This window comes from Giraffa tippelskirchi, chromosome 2 (assembly GCF_054371585.1).
Source record: "Giraffa tippelskirchi isolate mGirTip1 chromosome 2, T2T-mGirTip1v1.2.pri, whole genome shotgun sequence".
Lineage (NCBI taxonomy): Eukaryota > Metazoa > Chordata > Mammalia > Artiodactyla > Giraffidae > Giraffa > Giraffa tippelskirchi.
In genome coordinates this window covers 213,866,944-213,883,885 of record NC_137276.1, presented here as the reverse complement: position 1 = coordinate 213,883,885, position 16,942 = coordinate 213,866,944, and the positions used below count along the sequence as shown (strand labels likewise).

The 16,942-nt window shown below is 37.5% G+C and overlaps 1 pseudogene; it reads left to right on the top strand.

Annotated features, from left to right (window-relative positions):
• Nucleotides 1–1,448: 1,448 nt before the first annotated feature.
• Nucleotides 1,449–11,218, top strand: LOC145539640 (cleavage and polyadenylation specificity factor subunit 5 pseudogene; annotated as a pseudogene).
• The last annotated feature ends 5,724 nt before the right edge of the window (nucleotides 11,219–16,942 follow it).

The following is a 16,942-nucleotide window of genomic DNA, read 5'->3' as shown; positions in this document are numbered from 1 at the left end:
CAATCATGATTCCAGTTTGTGCTTCATCCAGCCCAGTGTTTCTCATGATATACTCTTCATATACTCTTCATATAAGTTATACAAACACGGTGACAATATACAGTCTTCACGTACTCCTGTCCCGATTTGGAACCAGTCTGTTGTTCTATGTCCAGTTCTAACTGTTGCTTCATGACCTGCATATAGATGTCTCAAGTGGCAGGTCAGGTGATCTGGTATTCCCGTCTCTTTCAGAATTTTCCACAGTTTTTTGTGATACACACAGTCAAAGGCTTTGGCATAGTCAATAAAGCAGAAATAGATGCTTTTCTGAAACTCTCTTGCTTTTTTGATGATCTAATGGACGTTGGCAATTTGATCTCTGGTTCCTCTGCCTTTTCTAAAGCCAGCTTGAACATCTGAAAGTTCATGGTTCATGTACTGTTGAAGCCCGTGTTGGAGAATTTTGAGCATTACTTTGCTAGCGTGTGAGATGAGTGCAATTGTGCAGTAGTTTGAGCATTCTTTGGCATTACCTTTCTTTGGGATTGGAATGAAAATCGACCTTTTTCCAGTCCCATGGCCACTGCTGAGTTTTCCAAATTTGCTGGCATATTGACCGCAGCACTTTCACAGCATTGTCTTTTAGAATTTGAAATAGCTCAACTGGAATTCCATCACCTCCACTAGCTTTGTTTGTAGTGATGCTTCCTAAAGCCCACTTGACTTCACATTCCAGGATGTCTGGCTCTGGTGAGTGATCACAACATCAAGATTATCTGGGTCGTGAAGATCTTTATGTACAGTTCTTCTGTGTACACTTTCCACCTCCTCTTAATATCTTCTGTTAGGTCCATATCATTTCTGTACTTTATTGAGCCCATCTTTGCATGAAATGTTCCCTTGGTAGCTCTAATATTCTTGAAGTGAGCTCTAGTCTTTCCCATTCTATTATTTTCCATCTAAACAAAAACAACAACAACAAAAAAAAACAAAAAATACAAACCCAATCAATAGCAGATAGGATTACCTCCTCACTCAGTCTTTCCCATCAGATGAAAAGACAAAGAAACAAACAAAACTCAACACAAATCCAACCCTATGGGAAGTTTACACAAACCTCTGGAGCAGCCTTAGGAGGGCAGAAACCAAAAGGAAGAAAGAATTCAACCCTGAAGCCTAGGAAAAGGAAACTTAAAACAGAATAAGTCAAAAAGAAATAATGAAAAGGCAGAGAAATACTACAGAAATGAAGGAGCAAACTAGAAACACAGAAGTCCAAATAAATGTAGAGGAAATAGGCAAACTACCCGAAAAAGAATTCAGAGTAATGATAGCAAAGATGATCAAAACCTCGAAAACAAAATGGAGAAAATGCAAGAATGAAAGACCTAAAATTAATTAGAGAATAAGCATACAGCTCCCTGCCTCCTGATATCAGCTCACCACTAGTGCCCAAGTTCGCCAGCATGTCCGTGGTGCTACCCAATTGCTCACAGACTGGCTGACCTCGGGGAGTCACCCAGTTCGGCAAAAAATACATCCACCAGACCAAGCCCCTCACCCTGGAGTGCACCATCAACCTGTATCCTCTTACCAATTACACCTTTGGTACAAAAGAGCCCCTCTATGAGAAGGGCAGCTCTGTTGTAGCCAGATTTCAGTGCATGAGGGAGGAATTTGATAAAGTTGGCATGAGGAAGACTGCAGAAGGGGTTTTGATTGTCCATGAGCACCACCACCACCAATCCCCCCCCCCCCCGCCATGTTACTGGTACATCTGGGAACAACTTTCTTCAAATTACCAGGTGGTGAGCTTAACCCAAGAGAAAATGAAGCTGAAGGACTAAAATGCTTAATGACAAAGATATTTGGTCATCAAGATGTAGTTCTGCAAGACTAGGTCATCAATGACTGCACTGGAAACTGGTGGAGACCAAATTTTGAACCTCCTCAGTATCCATATATTCCTGCACATATTACAAAATCTAAGGAACATAAGAAGTTGTTTTTGGTTCGGCTTCAAGAGAAAGCCTTGTTTGCAGTCCCTAAAAATTACAAGCTGGTAGCTGTACCACTGTTTAAACTGTAAGATGGTGCACTTGGATATGGACCCATAATTTCTCGTCTGCCCCAGCTTTTTAGCAAGTTCAGTCAGTCAGTCAGTTCAGTCAGTTCAGTCGCTCAGTTGTGTCCGACTCTTTGCTATCCCATGAACCGCAGCACGCCAGGCCTCCCTGTCCATCACCAACTCCCGGAGTTTACCCAAACTCATGTCCATCGAGTCGGTGATGCCATCCAACCATCTCATCCTCTGTCGTCCCCTTCTCCTCCTGCCCTCAATCCTTCCCAGCGTCAGGGTCTTTTCCAATGAGTCAACTCTTCACATGAGGTGGCCAAAGTATTGGAGTTTCAGCTTCAACATCAGTCCTTCCAATGAACACTCAGGACTGATCTCCTTTAGGAAGGACTGGTTGGATCTTCTTGCAGTCCAAGGGACTCTCAAGAGTCTTCTCCAACACCACAGTTCAAAAGCATATAAAACTGAATTGCTGTACAGCAGAGAAGTAAGAGAAGCTATCTCTGTGAGCACAGCTATACACAGTGTAGAATAAATGTCCCTGAAATGTTTTTGTTTGGTGTTATCTGTTTCCCAGTCCTGAAATTACAAACTAATTTCTATTTTTCTGAATAGTAAAGTTAATATGAAAAGCTAGATTGTGCTATAAGCAAATGTGATATTGTTTAGCTTACTTTTGGTTCAGCTCAAATATTTTTTGTACAACATTAAAGAAAGTGGACTTCTTTCTATTTGTTTTTTTTAATTGTTTTGTTTTTTTAATTTCACATTAAATTTGTAAAATTCTTAAAAAAGCATACATAGACAAAACACAATTATTGAAATTAAAATACTCTAGAAGAAATCAATAGCAGAATATCTGAAGCAGAAGAACAAATCTGAACTGGAAGATAAAATGGTGGAAATAATTTCTGAAGAGCAGAATAACGTAAAAAGAATGAAAAAAAAATGATACTCTCAGAGACCACTAGGACAATATCAAAAGCATCAACATTCAAATTATAGAGGTCCCAGAAGAAGAAGATAAAAAATAAAAGGTATGAGAAAAATTTTGATGAGATTATATTTGAAAATTTTCCTGGCATGGAAAAGGAAATAATCAAGTCTGAGAGGCACAAAGAGTCCCACACAGGGATAGACCCAAGGAGAAATCTGCCAAGACACATACTAATCAAACTAACAAAGACTAAACACAAAGAAAGAATATTAAAAGCAGAAAGGGAAAAGTAACAAGTAATATACAAGGGAAATCCATATGCTTAACAGCTGATCTTTCAGGAGAAATTCTGCAGGGCAGAAGGGAATGGCAGGATATATTTAAAGTATTGTAAGGGGAAAAAAATCTGCAACCAAGATTACAGTACCTGGCAAAGATCTCATTCAAAACTGATGGAGAAATAAAAAGCTTTTCAGACAAGCAAAAGTTAAGAGAATTCAGTACAGCCAAACCAGCTTTACAACAAATGTTAAAGGGATTTACATAGGCAAGAAATACAGCAGAAGAAAAAAGATCTACAAAATCAACCCCCCAAAATTAAGAAAATGGCAAAAGGTACATATATATCAATAATTACTTTAAATGTAAATGGATTAAAAACTCCAATCAAGAAACACAGACTGGCTGATTGGATACAAAAACAAGACCCATATCTGTCTACAAGAAACTCACTTAAGACTTAAAGATGCATATAGACTGAAAATTTGAGGATGGAAAAATATTTTCCATGCAAATGGGAAGCAAAAGAAAGCTGGAGCAGCAATCCTCATATCAGATAAAATAGACCTTAAAAAAAAATTACAAAGGATAAGGAAGGACACCACCTAATAATTAAAGGATCAATCCAAGAGGAAGATATAATAACTGTAAATATCTATGCACCCAACATAGGTGTACATAAGACAAACACTAACAGACGTAAAAGGAGAAGTTGACAGCAAGAAAATAATAGTAGGAGACTTTAACACCCCACTGGCACCAATGAACAGATCATCAAAAGAGAAAATTAATAACGAAACACAAGTCTTAAATGATACATTAATTAGATGAGATGAATCTCATTGATATCTTCAGGACATTCCATCCAAATGCAGAATAATACAACTTCTTCTCAAGTGTACATGGAATATCTTAGAGGATAGACCACATCTTGGGTCCCAAATCAAACCTCAGTAAATTTAAGGAAATTGCAATTGTATTAAGTGTTTTCTCGACCACAATGATCTGAAAATAGATATTAATTACAAGAAAAAAACTGTAAGAAACACAATCACATAGAGATTAAACAACAGGTTTTTAGATATCCAACAGGTTATTGAAAAAATGAAAAGGGAAATCAAAAAGTTTCTAGAAAAGAATGACAATAATAACACCGCAACTCAAAAGCTACGGGATGCAGCAAAAGCAGTTTTAAAAGGGAAATTTATACAAAACAATCTTACCTCAAGAGACAAGAAAAACATCGAATAGGCAAACCTAACTTTACACAAAAAACAACTGGAAAAAGAAGAAAAAAAATAGTAGAAGGAAAGAAATCATAATCTGAGCAGAAATAAGTGAAAAAGAAATGAAAGAAACAATAGCAAAGAATAATAAAACTAAAAGTGGGTTCTATGAGAAGATAAACAAAATTGACAAACTGTTACCCAGACTCATCAAGAAAAATGATAGAAGAATCAAATCAAGGAAATTAGAAATGAAAAGGAGAGCTTACAATAGACAATGCAGAAATACAAAAGAGTATGGAGTATAACAGACTATTATAAATAACAATATGGCAATAAAATGGATAACATGGAAGAAATGGACAGATTCTTAGAAAGGTTCAATCTTCCAAGACTGAACCAGTAAGAAATAGAAATTATGAACAACCCATTTACAAGCACTGAAATTGAAGCTGTGATAAAAAAAAATCCCCAAAAAACAAAAGCCCAGGACCAGATGGCTTCACGGGGGATTTAATCAAACATCTAGAGAAGAGCTAAGGCCTATCCTTCCTGCTCAGTTCAGTTCAGTCACTCAGTCATGTCCGACTCTTTGCGACCCCATGGACTGCAGCATGTCAGGCCTCCTATCCAACACCACCTATCAAAGTTTACTCAAACTCATGTCCACTGAGTCGGTGATGCAATCCAACTATCTCATTCTCTGTCGACCACATCTCTTCCTGCTTTCAATCTTTCCCAACATCAGGGTCTTTTCACATGAGTCAGTTCTTCACATCAGGTGGCCAAAGTATTGGAGTTTCAGCTTCAGCATCAGTCCTTCCAATGAACACCCAGGACTGATTTACTTTCGGATGGACAGGTTGGATCTTCTTGAAGTCTGAGGGACTCTCAAGTGTCTTCTCCAACACCACAGTTCAAAATCATCAATTCTTCAGTGCTCAGCTTTCTTTATAGTCCAACTCTCACATCCATACATAACTACTGGAAAAACCATAGCTTTGATTAGACGGACCTTTGTTGGCAAAGTAGTCTTGGGTTTTTAATATGATGTCTGGGTTGGTCAAAACTTTTCTTCCAAAGAGCAAGCCTCTTTAATTTCATGGCTGTAGTCACCATCTACAGGGATTTTGGAGCCCCCCAAAATAAAGTCTGTCACTGTTTCCATTGTTTCCCCATCTATTTGCCTTGAAGTGATGGGACCTGATGCCATGATCTTAGTTTTCTGAATGTTGAGCTTTAAGCCAACTTTTTCACTCTCCTCTTTCACTTTCATCAAGAATCTCTTTGGTATTCACTTTCTGCCAGGAGGGTGGTGTCATCTGCATATCTGAGGTTATTGATATTTCTACCAGCAATCCTGATTCTAGCTTGTGATTCATCCAGCCCAGCGTTTCTCATGATGTACTCTGCATATAAGTTAAATAAGCAGGGTGACAATATACAACCTTGACATACTCCTTTGCCTATTTGGTACCAGTCTGTTGTTCCATGTCCAGTTCTAACTATTGCTTCTTGACCTGCATACAGATTTCTTAAGAGACAGTTCAGGTGGTCTGGTATTCCCATCTTTTGAAGAATTTTCCAGAGTTTGTTGTTGTCCACACAGTCATAGGCTTTGGTATAGTCCATAAAATAGAAGTAGATGTTTCTCTTGCTTTTCTGATGATCCAGTGGATGTTGGCAATTTGATCTCTGGTTCCTCTGCCTTTTCTAAATCCCGCTTGAACATCTGAGAGTTCATGGTTCGTGTACTGTTGAAGCCTGTGTTGGAGAATTTTGAGCATTACTTTATTAGCGTGTGAGATGGGTGCAATTGTGTGGTATTTTGAGCATTCTTTGGCATTGCCTTTCTTTAGGATTGGAATGAAAACTGACCTTTTCCAGTCCAGTGGTCACTGTTGAGTTTTGCAAATTTGCTGACATATTGAGTGCAGCACTTTCACAACATCATCTTTTAGGTTTTGAAATAGCTCAGCTGGAATTCCATCACCTCCACTAGCTTTGTTCGTAGTGATGTTTCCCAAGGCCCACTTGACTTAGCATTCAGGATGTCTGGCTCTAGGTGAGTGATCATACTATAATTATTATTTGGGTCATGAAATCTTTTTTGTACAGTTCTTCTTGCCACCTCTTAGTATCTGCCTTTTCTGTTGGGTTCATCCCATTTCTGTCCTTTATTGTGTCCATCTTTGCATGAAATGTTCCACTGGTATCTCTAATTTTCTTGAAGATATCTCTACACTTTCCCATTCTATTATTTTCCTCTATTTCTTTGCATTGATCTTCGAGGAAGGCTTTCTAATCTCTCCTTGCTATTCTTTGGAACTCTGCATTCAAATGGGTACATCTTTCCTTTTCTCCTTTGCCTTTCACTACTCTTCTATCCACAGCTAATTTGTAAGACCTCCTCAGGCAACCATTTTGCCTTTTTGTATTTCTTTTCCTTGGTAATAGCCTTGATCATTGCCTCCTGTAAAATGTCACGAACCTCTTTCAAAAAAGTGCAGAGGAAAGAACACTTCTAAACTCATCCTATAAGGCCACCTTCTCCCTGATACCAAAACGAGACAAAGACAACACTAAAAAAGAAAGCTACAGGCCAATCCCACTGATGAACATGCATGCAAAAATCTTCAACAAAATTTTAGCAAACAATTCAGTAACACATCAAAAACTCGTACACCATTGCTCTAGCTGGGTTTATTCCAGGAAGGCAAGGATTCTTCAACGTACAGAAATCAATCAATATGATACACCATGTTAACAAATTAAAAGACAAAAAAACTGTATAATAATCTCAATAGATGCAAAAAATCCTTTGAGAAAATTCAGCCCCCCATTTATGATTAAAACTCTTCAAAAATGGGCAGAGTAGGGACCTATCTCAATATAGTAAAGGTATATATAGGCCTACAGCGATCATTATTCTCAATGGTGTAGAACTGAAACAAAACATTCCCCTTAAGATCAAGAACAAGACAAGTGTGTCCCCTTTCACTACTATTATTCAGCATAGTTCTAGAAGTCCTAGCTACAGCAATCAGAGAAGAAAAAGAAATAAAAGGAATCCAGGTCAGAAAAGAAGTAAAGCTCTCACTGTTTGGAGATGAGATAGAACTGTACATAGAAAATCCTAAAGAGCATCAGAAAATTACTGGAGCTAATCAGTGAATTTAGCAAAGTTGCAAGATACATAATCAATACACAGAAATCACTTGCATTTCTATTATACTAACAATGAAAAGTAAGAAAGAGAAATTAAGAAATCAGTCCCATTCACCATTGCAATGAAAAGAATTAAAGACCTAGGAATAAATTTACCTAAGGAGACAAAAAACTGTACACAGAAAATTATAACACATTAATGAAAGAAACCAAAGATGACATAAACAGATGGAGAGATAGCCCATGTTCCTGGGTAGGAAGAATCAATATTGCAAAAATGACTCTACTATCAAACACAATCTACAGATGCAATGCAATCCCTATCAAATTACCAATGGAATTTTTCACAGAACTAGAACAAAAAAATTCACAGTTCATGTGGAAACACAAAAGACCCCAAATAGACAAAGCAGTCTTGAAAACGAAGAATGGAGATGGAGGAATCAATCTTCCTGACTTCAGACTATACTACAAAGCTGCAGTCATCAAGAGAGTATGGTACTGGCACAAAAACAGAAATATAAACCAATGGGATAAGATAGAAAGCCCAGAAATAAACCCATTAATTTATGGGTACCTTATTTTTGACAAAGGTGGCAAGAATATACAATGGAACAAAGAGCCTCTTCAATAAATGATGTTGGGAAAACTGGAAAGCTACATGTCAAAGAATGAAATTAGAACACTTCCTAAGACCATACACAAAGATAAACTAAAAATGGATTAAAGACCTAAATGTAAGACCAGAAACTATTAAACTCTTGGAGGAAAACATAGGCAGGACACTCGATGATATAAATCAAAGCAATATCCTCTATGACCCACCTCATAGAATAGCAGAAATAAAAGCAAAAGTAAACTATGGATATAAGAGTTGGACTGTGAAGAAAGTTGAGCACTGAAGAATTGATGCTTTTGAACTGTGGTATTGGAGAAGACTCTTGAGAGTCCCTTGGACTGCAAGAAGATCCAACCAGTCCTTCCTAAAGGAGATCAGTCCTGGGTCTTCATTGGAAGGACTGATGTTGAAGCTGAAACTCCAATACTTTGGCCACCTCACGCAAAGAGTTGATTCATTGGAAAAGACTCTGATGCTGGGAAGGATTGGGGGCAGGAGGAGAAGGGAACGACAGAGGATGAGATGGTTGGATGGCATCACCGACTCAATAGGCATGAGTTTGGATAAACTCCCTGAGTTTGGTGATGGACAGGGAGGCCTGGAATGCTGTGATTCATGGGGTTACAAAGAGTCAGACATGACTAACTGACTGAACTGAACTGAAACAAGTGGGACCTGATTAAACGCAAACTTTTGCACAGCAATGGAAACTATAAGTAAGGTGAAAATACAACCCTCAGAATGAAAGAAAGTAATAGCAAATGAAACAACTGACAAAGGATTAATTTCAAAAATATACAAGCAGCTCATACAACTCAATGCCCGGAAAATAAACAACCCAATCAAAAAGTGGGGAAAAGGCCTAAACAGACATTTCTCCAAAGAAGACACACAGATGGCTAACAAACACATGAAAAGATGCTCAGCATTGCTCATTATTAGAGAAATGCAAATCAAAACCACAAGGAGATATCACCTCACACCTGTCAGAATGGTCATCATCAAAAAGTCTACAAACAATAAATTCTGGAGATGGTGTGGAGAAAAGGGAATGCTCTTGCACTGTTGGTGGGAATGTGAATTGATACAGCCACTATGGAAGACGGTATGGAGAGTCCTTTGAAAACTAGGAATAAAACCACCATATGAACCAGCAATCCCAGTCCTAGACATTTACCCTGAGGAAACCAAATTGAAAAAGGCACATGTAACCCATTGTTCATTACAGCACTATTTACAATAGCCAGAACATGGAAGTAACCTAGATGTCCCTCGACAGATGAGTGTATAAACAAGTTGTGGCACATATAAACAATGGAATATTAGATAGCCGTAAAAAGGGACACATCTGAGTCAGTTCTAGTGAGGTGGATGAACCTAGAACCTATTTGTATAGAGTGAAGTAAGTCAGAAATACAAAGATAAATATCATATTCTAATGCATATATATATGGAATCTAGAAAAATGGTACAGCAGAATTTATTTACAGGGCAACAATGGAGAAACAAACATAGAGAATAGTCTTATGAACATGGAAAGAGGGGAGGAGAGGGTGAGATGTATGAAAAGAGTAACATGGAATTTACATAACCATATGTAAAATAGATAGCCAACAGGAATTTGCTGTATGGCTCCGGAAACTCAAACAGGGGCTGTGTATCAACCTAGAGAGGTGGGATAGGGAGGGAGGTGGGAAGGAGGTTCAAAAGGGAGGGGATATATGTATATCTATGGCTGATTCATGTTGAGGTTAGACAGAAAACAGCAAAATTCTGTAAAGTAATTATACTTCAGTTAAAAAAAATAAAAAATAAGTATTTTAAATAACACAAAATTTGAATGAATGATAAATTTCACATAAAATATGCAATATCTGTATATGACAAACTATTTCTGAAAGTAATTAAGCAGACCTACATAAGTGGAGTAATACACTGTGTTCATGAATTAGATGTTTCAATGATGTTAAGATGTCAATTCTTCCTAAATTTATTTGTAGGTTGAATGTCATCTCAGTTAAAATAACAAAAGGCTTTTTTTTTTTTTTTTTTGCAGCAGGATGTTTCTAAAATTTACACAGAAATGCAAAGGATATTTGGAGAAAGAAATGTCAACCAACTCTAGCGTTCTTGCCTGGAGATCCCCATGGACAGAAGAGCCTGGCAGGCTATAGTCCATGGGTTCGCAAAGAGTTGGACATGACTGAGTGACTGAGCATGCAAGCAAAGAATATTATGTAAGAAGAGCAATCTTAAAAAGAACAAAGTTGTAGGGATTACATACTTGATTTCAATATTTATTATAAAATACAGTAGCCAAGACAGCATAGTAGTAGTGGAAAGGTAGTCAAATAGATTAATGAGACAGAGAAGAAAGTGCAGAAATAGACTCACATATATTACGCCAATTGATTTTTGACCAAAACAGAAAAAAAAACCTGACCATACCAGGTAGAAGTGAAGATGTGATGGCATTGAAACTCTCATATACCACTTGTGGGAGTAAACTACTGTTTAAAGAGTTGGCCATTTCCTTGAAAAAACAAAGATTAGAACTAAAATTAAACATTCACCTATCATACGATCCAGCCATTACACTCATATATGTGAAAATACATGTTCATATGAAGATTGGACAAGTATACTTTCAACAGCTTTATTTGTAATAGACAGAAAGCAGAAAAACTCAAATGTCTATTAAGTCAATGAATAAACAAACTGTGGTATATTCATATAATCAAATAGTACCTGGCAATGCAAAGGCAAAAATGACTGATACATGCAACTACATGAGTGAATCTAAAAATAACTAGGTTGAGTGAAAAAAGTCAGAAAAAAATAAAAGATGCCTACTGTGTAACTCCATTTGTATAAAATTTTAGAAACTACAAACGAATGTAGAGGCAGAAAGTAAATCATCGTTTGCCTAAGGTTTGGGAGGGAGGTGGTAAAGGAAACAAAAGGTGGAATCAAAAAGGGGCATAAATAATCTTTTCTGGTTGCCAGATATGGAATATTCCCCCTGTCTTCATTGGGTGCACTGGGTATGCGTCCGTACATGTAAGTCGCTTCAGTCATGTCTGACTCTTTGTGACCCCACAGATTATATTCTGCCAGGCTCCTCTGTTCATAGGATTCTTCAGGAAAGAAAACTGGAGTGGTTTGCCATTCCCTTCTCCAGAGGATCTTCCTGATCCAGGGACTGAACCCACATCTCCTATGACTCCTGCATTGGCAGGCCAGTTCTTTACCACTAGGGCCACCTATGCACATACCAAAATTCATCAGTTGTAGACTTCAATTTCATTATATTATATTAATATGCATTTCAACAAAATAAAAATAAAAAGAGTGGGAAAAAGGTAAAATGAAAATAAAGAGAATTCTGACCTTCATTGATCATGTCTCCAGAGTTTCTTTTATTCCTTCTTGACATAACAAACATGTAACACAAACATCAATATCACTGGAATCATGAAGAACTGGGTGAGATTCCCATTTATTTCTTTCAGTCTTTGGCATTTTTGGAATTAATTTAACATACTTGTACCTGCTTTTCAAACTCTGTATAAATATAACCTGCTTTCTGACAAATATATGAAAACATATTTACCACCAAAAGCTAACAAAATAATCTACATAAATCCTCCTTCTCACAGTATCCTAACTAAATTTTATTACAGCTCTGCCCTTCCAATGTGATAAGCAAATTTAATTTTTTGTTGGTGAGACTTTCATGATTTGGTTTCATTTCAAACACTGCTCTGTAATTCACAAAATATATCTCTCCAATTTCAATGTCTGTTTCTGTTATCTACTGTCATCTAGCTAAGAGAAAAAGAACAATTAAAAGTCACCTGTACTCTCCAAAGAAGTAAACTCAAGTTTTAGGTTAGTAAATATAATGCATTTTAAATCTGAAACCTATTTTGCTTTTATTAAGTTCAAATTTCTTTAACTATGGTGAAAACAATTGTCTTCTGACTGCATCTCCACACTGAAATCAATTAGTTTTATAGTTCAGGAAGGTATTAGAATTGTTATATGAATAACATGTAACAATTTGGGATCTTATCAATTAACACACTAAAAATATTAAATAAAACTCTGGACTTTTAAGCATTTAAACCACACTGATACACTGTGGAAAATTCTGAAAGAGATGGGAATACCAGACCACCTGACCTGCCTCTTGAGAAACCTGTATGCAGGTCAGGAAGCAACAGTTAGAACTGGACGTGGAACAACAGACTGGTTCCAAATAGGAAAAGGAGTAAGTCAGGCTGTATATTGTCACCCTGCTTATTTAACTTATATGCAGATTATATCATGAGAAATGCTTGGATGGATGAAGCACAAGCTGGAATCAAGATTGCCAGGAGAAATAGCAATACCCTTAGAAAAGCAGATGACACCACCCTTATGACAGAAAGTGAAGAAGAACTAAAGAGCCTCTTGATGAAAGTGAAAGAGGAGAGTCAAAAAGTTGACTTAAAGCTCAACATTTAGAAAATTTAGATCATGGCATCTGGTCCTAACACTTCATGGCAAATTGATGGGAAAACAGTGGAAACAGTGGCTGACTTTATTTTGGGAGGCTCCAAAATCACTGCAGATGTTGATTGAAGCCATGAAATTAACACATGCTTACTCCTTGGAAGGAAAGTTATCACCAACCTAGACAGCATATTAAAAAGCAGAGACATTAGTTTGCCAACAAAGGTCCATCTAGTCAAGGCTATCGTTTTTCCAGTAGACATGTATGGATGTGAGAGTTGAACCATAAAGAAAGCTGAGCACAGAAGAATTGATGCTTTTGAGCTGCGGTGTTGGAGAAGACTCTTGAGAGTCCCTTGGACTGCAAGGAGATCTAACCAGTCCATCCTAAAGGAGATCAGTCCTGGGTGTTCATTGGAAGTACTGATGTTGAAGCTGAAACTTCAGTATTTTGGCCACCTGATGCGAAGAGCTGACTCATTAGAAAAGACTCTGATGTTGGGAAAGATTGAAGGCAGGAGGAGAAGGGGACAACAGAGGATAAGATAGTTGGATGGCATCACCAACTCAATGGACATGAGTTTGGGTAAACTACAGGAGTTGGTGATGGACTGGGAGGTCTGGCATGCTGTGGTTCATCGGGTTACAAAGAGTCGGACACAACTGAGCGACTGAACTGAACTGACATATGTCAGTGTGCAAAGAAAATTCAAATGAGCTAAATAAAGTAATTCCAAAAGACAAATTCTGAAGAAGCGCAGTTAGTTTGAATGGATTCTTTTTAGTTCAGAGTTACTTTGAATTGAAAGGGTACAAATAAGATTTCATTGTTCTTGTCATATTGATATGAAGCTGTTATCTACTTAATTCTCAAAGGAAATACTTCCTTGTTAGTGAACAGTTTTCATTATCTTTTTGGATCTCCTTCAATAAACTGCAAACAATGGATTGCTATCAACAGAAGAATCTCATCACAAACAGGAATATAAAATACTTGTAAGTAATCCTTTAACTTAAAAGGCTTAAAACCATGAGTGTGTGTAAATTAAAGGCTATAAGGTGAGTGATATTTCCAAACAAGTTCTTAAATATTTAACTATTGCTCACATGTAATAATTTGTAAAGTAGGTATGTAGACATTTGCCTGATAGATCTGAGGGCATGTTAATGGAGTACAATGAAGACAGATAGCACCATTCTGGTACCACTGAGCAGACAGCCGCCTCATGAAACACTTTTTAGCTGGAGCACATCTATCTCCTTATGATGGTTGCTCAGATTAGACAGGGAAGCACACTACTATGAATCTTAAAAGGCCATTTCTGACTCTTGTGAAGTTGTTTAACTTTGTTTTCATTTTATGGAGCCTGGCTGAGTGCTAACGCACTCAGGGTTTGACAGATCGACTTTTATAAAATACCTGGGAAAGAGTGGATTTTTACTGAAAACGTAAATTACAAATAAACTGAACTTGGCATTAACTTGAGACACTCTAAGATGGTGTTTATTATTTATTACTTTTTTCGTAGATTATTTACAGGTAGACTCATATTTTTGTGACATAGTTTGATTTATTACAGTTTAGAATGTGATACCTGACAGTCGGAAGGCAAACTTTGCACAGTACAGGTTTAATTATTTTGAAACCTAATTTATATGGTTTATGATCCCCTCGAAATTATTAAGATACCCTGAGGAAAACATCAAATAACTCTTCCTGGACAATCAATAAGATGACAATTTGATATGCTGAGAGCAACCTCCCAAATGCACTACTGTCGTTCTTCATTCAGTATCATGCCCAACAGTGACATAATACAAAACGTGCTATCATGTATTTTTCAGAAATGATTTGTTTCTAGGAATTCTAAACCTGTATCAATGTAAAGACAAAGTAAACGATACCAATATTCAACCTATATTCAAAAATTTATTTCTAAAAATAGGTGTACTCTATTATTGAAGATAACATCAGCAGGATACCAGGGAGTGCTTCTCAGAAATCATGTCATTTTTTTTTGTTTGATTGTTTGTTTTGACTAATAAACACAGTTGGTCAAACTAAATGAATAGAAACACACTCTTTTGAAAATATCGCTATAAAATTTAAACATTCTTAGGAGACCGAAGGCCTTTGCCATGAATTTTGTGCAACTTTCAAATAAGAGATGGTTCCTGGCTGAATGATGATTGGTGGAGAATTAGAATGACCTTCAGAGGGTGATGTCTGTATTCCACAACATCTTATCACACATCAGCATCTAGTGTCATTTTTCCAGCCTCAGTCTTTGCCACTCACCCTCTGTGAGCACTGGATTCTTTATCTGCCAAGTAAAGGTCTTTCTCATTTCCTAGTCCATTTGAGGCTTAAAGCTGTAAATACTAAAAGTACCCATACTTCCTCTTCTCAAGAAAGTCATTACTTCATTTTCCCTTCTATTAGTCTGATTTTGGACACAGAACTCCAGGGGTGACCAATGATCCGAAAGTGAAATATGATAGTGGGAAAGCAGATGGTCAGTGCTCTGTCTCATCAGCCTGTTCCGCTCTAATTAAGCTTCTACTCTCATACTTGGGTTCCTTCATCTGCAACTCAGAGACCCAAGTCCTAGTTTCTCACCTCCTGTCACCAGTCTTCTAGTTCTTAGCTTAAATATCTGTTGTTGTTGTTCAGTTGCTAAGTCATGTCTGACTCTTCGTGACCCCATGGACTACAGCACACCAGGCTCCTCTGTCCATGGAGATTTCCAGGCAAGAATACTGGAGTGGATTGCCATTCCTTTCTCCAGGGTTTCTTCCCATATCAGAGATCAAATTCATGTCTCCTGCATTGGTGGGTGGATTCTCTATCCCTGAGTATTTGTACCACTAACTAAGCTAGTGCTTTAGTTTCTTGAGAACATGAAAGCCTGTCAGGGTCTGTTCTTTTACTTCTCTATACAAGTATACACTTGTCAATGTCTACATGGTTTCAACCTCCAAATTTCAAATACTGTCTGACAAGATTTCTGCATGCCACTGGCCCTACTCAGAATTTTCCTTTTTTTTTCTTTTATTTTAAATTTATTTATTTTAATTGGAATGTAATTACTTTACAATATTATAGTGGTTTTGCCATACATTGACATGAGTCCGCCATGGGTGTACATGTGTTCCCCATCCTGAACCCCCCTCCCACCTCCCTCCCCATCCCATGGGTCATTGCATCCCTATGGGTCATTCCAGTGCACCAGCCCTGAACACCCTGTCTCATGTGTCGAACCTGGACTGGCGATCTGTTTCACATATGATAATATACATGTTTCAATGTTATTGCCTCAAATCATCCAACCCTCACCTTCTCCCACAGAGTCCAAAAGACTGTTCTATATATCTGTGTCGCTTTTGCTGTCTTGCACATAGAGTCATCGTTACCACATTTCTAAATTCCATATATATGTGTTAGTATACTGTATTGGTGTTTTTCTTTCTGGCTTACTTCACTCTGTATAATAGGCTCCAGTTTCATCCACCTCATTGGAACTGATTCAAATGTATTCTTCTTAATGGCTGAGTAATATTCCATTGTGTATATGTACCACAGCTTCTTTATCCATTTGTCTGCTGATGGACATCTAGGTTGCCTCCATGTCCTGGCTATTGTAAACAGTGCTGTGATGAACATTGGGGTACACGTGTCTCTTTCAATTCTGGTTTCCTTGGTGTGTATGCCCAGCAGGGGGATTGCTGGGTCATATGGCAGTTCTATTCCCAGTTTTTTAAGGAATCTCCACACTGTTCTCCATAGTGGCTGTACTAGTTTGCATTCCCACCAGTAGTGTAATAGGATTCCCTTTTCTCCACACCCTCTCCAGCATTTATTGTTTGTAGACTTTTGGATAGCAGCCCTTCTGACCGGTGTGAGATGGTACCTCATTGTGGTTTTGATTTGCATTTCTCTGATAATGAGTGATGTTGAGCATCTTTTCATGTGTTTGTTAGCCAACTGCATGTCTTCTTTGGAGAAATGTCTGTTCAGTTCTTTGGCCCATTTTTTGAATGGGTCATTTATTTTTCTAGAACTGAGCTGCAGGAGTTGCTTGTATATTTTTGAGATTAATTCTTTGTCAGTTGCTTCATTTGATATTATTTTCTCTCATTCTGAAGGCTGTCTTTTC